This window comes from Schistocerca nitens, chromosome 5, assembly GCF_023898315.1.
Source record: "Schistocerca nitens isolate TAMUIC-IGC-003100 chromosome 5, iqSchNite1.1, whole genome shotgun sequence".
In the NCBI taxonomy this organism is placed as follows: Eukaryota; Metazoa; Arthropoda; class Insecta; order Orthoptera; family Acrididae; genus Schistocerca; species Schistocerca nitens.
Window position 1 is genome coordinate 868,022,614 of NC_064618.1, and position 9,177 is coordinate 868,031,790.

Sequence of the window (9,177 nt, forward strand, 5' to 3'; positions counted from 1 at the left end):
AAAAACTTCATGTCATCATTTGCCTTAATTTTTCTTAGGTTTTAACAAGAAGCAGGTCACCCATTGTAAAACTAGTTGGATTCGCCACCTTGTCATGTCTTCTTTTCCTTTCTAATGCTTTCCTTGTAATCATTTCCTTAGCCAACTTAATCTTTTCATATTTTGCTGTCTCATTTACATTTCGGAAGTCCACTTCTTCTTTCATGATATTGCTATGATTCTCACCTAACTTAAGCTCACATGGAGCAAGGTATGACTTAATTCCTACATCTTGTGTCAACATAGAAATCAATAACACCAATAGAAAGCTATAGAAAATTGCTAAAGCATTTCCTAAAGGTAACAATGGCACTAATAGAATAAAAAGAAAGAGGAAGGCATCTCTTTCTTTCATCAAAATATAAGAGGCCTCTTAGATAAAACAGATCAACTTCTTATTAATGAAAAGGATTGTATAAATAATACTCAGATTTAGTGCTTAGCTGAGCACCATTTTACTGACAAATGTGTCTTTATATAGTAAGTTATAGTTTAGTATCATGCTATTGTAGGGAAAGTAAAGACTAAGCTGGAGTAGCAATTTATGTTAAGAATAGTGTTCTATATAAAGCTATGGATATTAAGAAATATTGTGTGGAACAACAATTTGAAGGATTTGGAACTGAAATAATAACTAATTTCTACACAATAATAGTGTTGGCTGTCTACAGAGCACCTTCAGGTGATATAAAAACTTTTCTACATATAATGGAACTCCTGCTGCCAGGGTTACTTGGAAAAGCAAATGATATCGTGGTTTAAGGTGATTTCAGTATAAACTTTATGACAAAAAATAAGAATAAAATTGACATTGAGATTGTGATGACCTTATATAACCTGATATTGGCATTAAGCTTCCCAACAAGAATTACATCTTGAGCCCCAAACTATGATAGATACCATTTTTTTAGGTGTAAGTGGACAACAGAATTCTACTGTCAGGCAGGCTATAAGAAGTTTTGCAGATCATGGTGGACAAATTCTCACTCTTTATGATGTTAATCTGTTCAAAACGCAGTTTCCTCAATGGAAATTCATAAGAGTAATGAACAAAGAGGCAGAAGAAACTTTCAAACATAGGCCGCAGCACATGGATTGGTCTTTAGTATGTAACCATGATAATGTTGATACTAAATTTAACTGTTTTATAAGTGAAATCTGTGCTGTTTTTGAAATATTTCAAAAGAAGTGGGTCAGAAACAGTGCTTGCAATTCTGTAAGTAAGCCTTGGATTACAAAAGATATAAAGATATAAAACAGTCATGTAAAACCAAAAGGGACACTTTCGCTACAATAAGATTCTCTAAAGATGTAGAAAAATGTGAACACTATAGATTACACTGTAAAATCTTAAAGAAACTAATAGAGAAATCGAAAGCCCTTCATTATGAGAAGAAAATAGATAATTCTAATAATAAAATAAAAACAATTTGGAACATTGTAAAAAAAAAAAAAAAGAAAAAGGAAGAGATACAACAATCAAAGAAGATGTAAATATAATCAGATATGAAGGTACCATAGTAGTTAGCCCCAAAAGTGTGGTTGAGATTTTTAATAAACACTTCCTATCAGTAACTCAACAGGTTGCAAGCCGAATGTTAATGAAGCTGTAACTCTTTGTGAAGCATTATATGCGAACACAATTTCAGAAATGCACCTTAATCCTGTAACTGTAGATGAAATTAAAAAAAATCATCATGTCTCCAAAATGTAAGAACTCTGCAGGGATTGATAATATTTCTAGTAATTTATTGAAATATTCTTGTGTGTGGATAAGGGACATTCTCTGTCATATTTTCAATGCTTCCCTTCATAATGCTGTTGTTCCCATTGGACTTAATATGCCATTGTGAAGCCCCTGTAAAAAAAAGGGCGATAAAATTGAACTAACTAACTATCAACATACCTCTTTGCTGACAGCTTTCTCTAAAATTCTAGAAAAGCTAATACATGTAAGTATTACTGATCATCTCATGAAGAATGGAGTTCTCCACAAGAGCCAATTTGGCTTTCAAAAGGGCCGTTCAACAGAACATGCAATCTGTGCACTTGCAAATGAAGTCCTAGAAACAATTAAGGAAAAAATGTTAGCATTTGGTGTCTTCTGTGATTTGTCTAAAGAGTTTGACTGTGTTGATCACTAGATTCTCTTGCAAAAATCAAAATTAGTAGGAATAAGTTGTGTTGCAGACAATTGGCTGCCGTTGTATCTCCAAGACAGAAAACAAATAGTTGTCTTGTTTAGCTCAGGTTGAGTATGTGATGTTTCCTTACATTCTGAGTGGAGTTCCATTAAATATGGAGTGCCTCAGGGCTCAGTTCTTGGGCCATTATTATCCCTGATTTTTATAAATGATCTACCATCATGTATGAGCCTGCCATGTAAATTTACATCATTTGATGATGATACCACAATTTTTATGAACAGTAGAACTGATAGTAATCTTGAGGAACCCATTAATCACATACTCTCAGATGTGGTTAATTGGTTCAAGATGAATGGTCTCTCATTAAATTCAAGTAAGATCAGCTTTATTTAGTTATGTACAAAAACAGAAAAAGAGAGAGAGATAAGTATGATGTGTGGTAATCAGCCAAGAGATAGAATGAAAACAACAAAATTTCTTGGAGTGCACAATGACAAGAAAATGAACTGGTTTTCGCATGTTATAGATCTTTGTAACAGGCTTAGCTCTGCTACGTGTGCTTTACGGGTTGTCACTGCATGTGTTGAGCCTCACACTGCAAAAGTGGCATACTATGGCTATTTTCACTCACTTGTTGGATACAACGTTATTTCTTGGGGCAACCAGCCATTAGCAAGGGAAATGTTCATTACTCAGAAGTGAGCTTTAAGAGTTAAATGTTGACTGCATCCAAGAGACTCGTGTAGAAATAGCTTTCAATAACTTAAAATATACACAACTACATGCCAATATATTTTTTTTTCTCATGTGTCTTGTCTGCAAAAATATAGAGATATTTCAACCAAACTGTAGTTATCATGAGCATAATACATGGAAGAAGAATGACATACACAGTGAGCATAGAAATTTGAGCTTGGCATAAAAGGGTGTCCTCTACACTGGAGCAAAACTCTTCAATGTTCTTCCTCCTGAAGTAAAGACAGAGATTCATAACAAGAGTAAGTTTAAGAGAGCACTAAAAATATTTCAGCTAGAAAAAACTTTTTACAGTGTAGATGAATGTGTGGCACCGATGAGGTCGACACCAGTATCGATCAGAGTATCGCCTTTGAACTAAGCTAAACATTATCTTTGTGCAGTTCTGCCAGCCAGTTCTGTGTAAACCTTGCTTGTGTAAAGAGGTGAATAAAGGAAGTACTTTAAAATGGGAGTGTTGTTTGGTGAAACCAACCCGAACTTCCTCCTCACTGGTGACCCCGAGTTGTAAGTCTTCCGTTTCCACCATTTTACTGTGTCTGCGGCCTCCGCGTCAGTTATTTTCGCATGTATTACATCAACACAACATTCAAACAATGTCTTCAGCCCAACACCTAATGCCAGATTTTGTGATCAACATGCATAGTGTTGTGGGCGATGTACACCCGCCAGGACTGCAGCACGATGCGTCTCACTCGACGATTACTCTGATTTTGCCAGACATTTCCATGCCTGCAACAATAAGTGAGGTTAGGAGAGTGCATGACTCCCACTATCAGATGCCCTCCCTCATCGACAGTGCAGTTACCTCTTATGGATCTCCGTGCAGTGCGGGATCAATGCCGATTTCTGCAAATGCTTCGTTGGATAACCTACCACCACCAGGACAACGGTTTGCCACGCCGCAATCCATGCAGTACCACGCAGATTCCTGCCACTTGGCCGAAACCGCTTTGTTGACAGGTCAACATCCTCAGCATCCGACCACACCCGTCCATGCCTCGGTTAAGCATAAGCACATGCCTTCCTGCTTCGATACCTCAGCCAGCAACAGGAACAATAACTTGTTATCTGTGCCTGACCTCCATCTCCGTCCCGCTGCTACACCTCAGTGTTTTGTGCCACGACATTCACCTTACCCACACACCGTATTGAGTGGAGTGACTACAAACAGTAAACATTCACACATTCCGTCCGATGTTCGACATCATTTTCCACACTGTGCTTCTGGAGAGCCAGCACCAGTCGACCTTCTGCTACTGTTCTCGGCACATCCCGGTGCCTCATCCGCATCAGTCTTCCGGTACATGTCAATCCGAACACAACCGCAATGTGTTGAGCTTCCGCAACCACAATTGACACATTACGGTGTCTCATCCGCATCGGCCTTCCGCGTCACGACGGATCACACTCGACCACAATGTGTCACCTTCACGCTGCCACCTGACCAGCCATTGTCACCACATCCCCAGGAGGCACACTCTCGTGGAATAATACAGCAACAACAGCTTGTTTCAGGCAGTGTCCCGATGAATTCAACTCAACCTATTCTTCCGAACATTGTACAATGCTTACCGACGCTGCCACCGTTTAATCCCGACAGAGGAACAACCTGGTTCAAAGTTGTGGACGAAGTGTTCAACCGTGACAAACTCGACGAGTCAGCCAGGCTTATGTGCCTCATCACCCACCTGCACGACCAGGAGGACCCGATTGCTGACCTGGTCGATGCGCGTGACTCATCTACCCGGTACACTGTAGCCAAAGAGACAGTTCTACGTCAGCTTGCACGCTCAACTGAGGCACCAATATGGCAAGTGCTCTGCATTGAGCAACTAGGCAATGACAAACCTTCCCAGCTCCGGAGATGGCTACCCGCCGTGGTCAGCGCCGATCTACTCTCTGACACAGCTCTCTTCGCCATCTGGTCAGATAAACTATCTCCTCACATCTGCTTTGCTCTGGCTCAAAGGCCTCCTGAACCAGTCGAGCAAAGAATGATGATTTCTGACAAGCTACATGATGCATCACTGCTACTGCTGAACCGGCTGCAGCCACCGAACCTCAGCCACCGCCTCTGGTAACGAAATTACTGCAGGAAATGCAACGGACCCTGCTGCTTCCCAAACGCCAATCGCAGGTAGGTCTGGGTGCCGCCTCCTACACACAACATGACAGGCACCCCCAGTGCTCCATTCTGTCCAGGAACAATCAGATAATTATGGGTGACTTTATATTAAAGACATTTCGTCGGGATACCTTTTCCTAGTGGACACAGAAGCCGATGTTTCACTGCTGACCATGTCCTTAGCGTCATTGAACATCCGCCCTCATCAAACTTCACTGCAAGCCGTGAATTCCACTAAACTATAATGCTCGGGTTCAACCTCACATGTCGTCTCACTCTCCGCAAACTGCAAACTTGAGTGGATTTCTTTAGTGTGCAAAATTGATGAACCTATACTAGGCATTGACTTTTTGCGACACCAATAACTTTCATCCAACCTAGTGTGAAACACTGTGTTTCATCACCCGTCCAAAACTCACGTCCCCTGTGCTCTGTCGAGCAAACCCCCCCCCCCCCCCCCCCCACCCGTGACACGTCAGTCCGGGCTCATCTCATCCGTACATGCTCGTCTCTGTCGACTACGTTACAAGAAACAATGCACAAGTGCCTTGTCAAGCTTGACAAAGTCGCTCGCCTATGCAAGGAAAACTTCGAGCTCTCCCTCCGGCTCCATGAAACTAAACTCCAGCTCTCCGACGCAGCAAAGAAATTAGACACTGCAGCAAGGACAAAGTAAGGTCAGTAAGTGCGCTGAATCTGCTCGCAGTCCCAGCAATTGAGCCTCGATGTGCTTACCTCCCGCTACCCCTCGTAACTGTGCTATCAAGTCTACCATAACGTGTACTGACAGTTCCACAGGACTACACCCCTCTAACATGGCAGCATTTGACACTTGGCCAGACGCGAGTGTGCATGCGCGACTAGAATCACATGTTCCTGAACTGACAGCTCCTACCCCTCCCCATGTGGACAGCACCTCAAACTATGGAACTTCAGCTCCTACGTGCCACCGTGCGACCGCCGCTGACAACACAAACAGTGCACTCGTGCTTAGCGCTTCACCCGCGACCGTGCTGCCACAGGCCATGCCCTTGGACAATGGACTCACTAATGCTTCATGAGCCCTACCGAGCTCAGCCGACCACGGTGCCACTGCTTTGGGCCAGCGGCCATCTTGTCACATTGATTCCTGGGACACTTTGCTTCCTCTGCTCTTGTCGGATCTGCTGAGTGGCTCCGTACACCACGACCTCTCCTAACGTGTCCCACCCACCACACATTGTAAACAAACCACCTCCTGTGTTCCCGGCAACATTTCAGTCATCACCAACAGCACGGTTCACAAGCTTCACCTCACACCAGGCCCCCCCATCTCCAGTTAACCACGTCGACTTTGTCCTGAGCCCCTCTCCGACCTTAAAAATCAGTTTTCTGAACTTCTAAGCTCCGTCATCATCAAACCCACTGCCAGCAGCTGGTCTATGCCCATTCATAGACGCGTCCTGGTGCATGTGCGGAGACTACCATCGACTAAATGCAAGAACAATTATGGACACCTACCCCATACCCAACATTGCTGACTTTACCAGTTCCCTCACAGGTGCGATCATGTTCTCTGTCATTGATTGTAAATGGGTCTACCACCAGATCCCCATGGCCCCTGAAGACATCGAGAATACAGCAATCACCACCCCAATCGGATTATTTCAGTTTCAATTCATGCAATTCGGTCTGAAAAACGCAACCCAGACCTGGCAACGCTTCATCAACGAGGTGCTATTTGACCTAAAATTCTGCTTTGCATATCTTGATGACATTCTTGTGTTGATCTCCTCCATTGAGGAAAACATTCGACATGTGCAAACTGTTATGAACACTCTTGCAGCAGCAGGCATTGAGACCAACCAGGACAAATTGCAGCTACATCAACCCGTTGCCACTTTTATTGGGTTTTGGGTCTCTGCCGACGGCATTTCACTGCCCCCTGCCAGAGTACAAACAATAGTAAACCGACCCAGACCTTAGTCATTCAAAGAGCTCTGGACTTTCTGGGGATGGTTAATTACTATCTCCGACATCCACCTCGGGCTGCAGAGATTGAGGCTCCACTGACGGACACCTTGGCAGGCACCAACACTTATGGATCTTGGCCCATTCCATGGACCCCTGCTATGACTGACTCTTTCACTGCCCTTAAAAACCTTCTTGCTGAGGCCGGCACCATCATGCAACCTCATCCCAACGTGCAGCTTTTCGTCACCACAGATGCAAGCGATACTGCCATCAGCGCTGTCCTTAGCCAGACAATCGACGGCCAAACTTCACTTCTGCAGTTCTTCTCGCTCAAGCTCACCAATGCACAACGGAAATATTCCGCATTTGACAGGGAGTTGCTCGTGGTCTACAAAGTGATCAAGCATTTTAAGACTGTTTTTCAAGGATGCCCTTTGTATGTTGTAACAGACCACAAACCCCTGACTGCGGCCATTGCAAACCCACCAGCTGACCCACCTCCGCGCTGCTTCAGATACATGGACTTCATATCTCAGTTCACCACCGATGTCAGACGCATAAAGGGAGCTGACAATATAGTTGCTGATTTCCTTTCAAGAGTCGACGCCATTCATTCGCTGTTAGACCTCTCTGAACTGCCTAATCTCCAACCCTCCGACTATGACACACAGAACCTGATTTCAGACTCTACCTCTTCACTACACTTTGTCCGCACCACCTTCCCTGGCATTTCTGGTGAGATCTGGTGAAACGACAGTACGGGCACGCTACGCTCCCTCATCCCAACCATGCTCCATCGAGCTGTCTTCAGTGCACATCATAATTTAGCCAACCCCAGTGTTCGTGCGTCCGCCCGCCTCGTAGCAGAGTGCTTTGTGTGGAGAAATGTCAACAAGGACTGCCAGCAATGGGCACGCTCCTGCATCACATGTCAACACTGCAAAGTACACAAGCACACCTCATCCCCCCTTGTCTCCTTTTTGATTCCTCCAGGGTGTTTCCATCATATTCATATTGACATTGTCGGCTCTCTTTGCCACTCTAATGGCTTTCGTTATGTTCTCTCGTCTATCGACCGAACAACTTGCTGGGTTGAGGCTGTCCCCATCCCCAATATCATGGCAGAAACTGTTGCTCGAGCTTTCGTTGAGTCATGGGTATCACGTTTCAGATGTCCAGCTATCATCACGACTGACCAGGGGAGGATATTTGAGTCGGCCCTGTTCAATGAGATTCGTAATATTTGCGGCATCCGGCGCATCCATACCGTGGTCCGGCTCCCACGGACCACCCCTGCTGATGCCATAGTCATCCTGCCCCCCTCCCTGGTCTCTGAAGAGTACTCCGTGCTGGAGGGGGGGGGGGGGGAAGGGGGGGTCAATGGGGTGCCGATGAGGGCGACACCAGTATCGATCTGAGTATCACCTGTGAACTAAACTAAACATTATCTTTGTGCAGTTATGCCAACCAGATCCATTTAAGCCTTGCTTGTGTAAAGAGGTGAATAAAGGAACTACTGTAAAATGGGAGTATTGTTTGGTGAAACCGACGCGAACTTCCTCCTGAAATGTTTAAATAAATGAATTGTAAAATTTTAATATTATATAATACAAGTTGACTATATGCCACTAAGAATATTATTTAACTCGAGCTCTGTATGCATGTGTGCTCTGTATGTGTTTTTCTGTAATGCTTTAATGATTCTAAGAAAATATGTATTGTCTTTTTTCTGTATTGCTGCTCAAAGAATTTACTATATAAATTTTTATATAATTATGCACTCTGATGTCTGTATATGCTGTAATATTATCATATTGTATTTGTAAAATACTGACTCAGTCCACATCCTTGTGAACCCAACACAGTTGGACCTATGTAACACGAAATAAATCAATCAATCTATCAATTACCCTGTTGTTCCACTCCATAGATTGCTTACGATGCTTTCACAGTGTTGGATATGATTTGCCCAAGCAGTGTGTTTTTTGCTACAATAAGTCCTACAAAGCCTATTGAACTCTTTCATGACCCTTCCACTCATGTTACTTTAAGGAAAATATGTTGAAATCCTTGATGTGTATTATTTTGTGTATTTCCATACAATCAACAAACCTTTCTGAAAGAAACTGAGGACCACTGTCAGATAGGTGATTT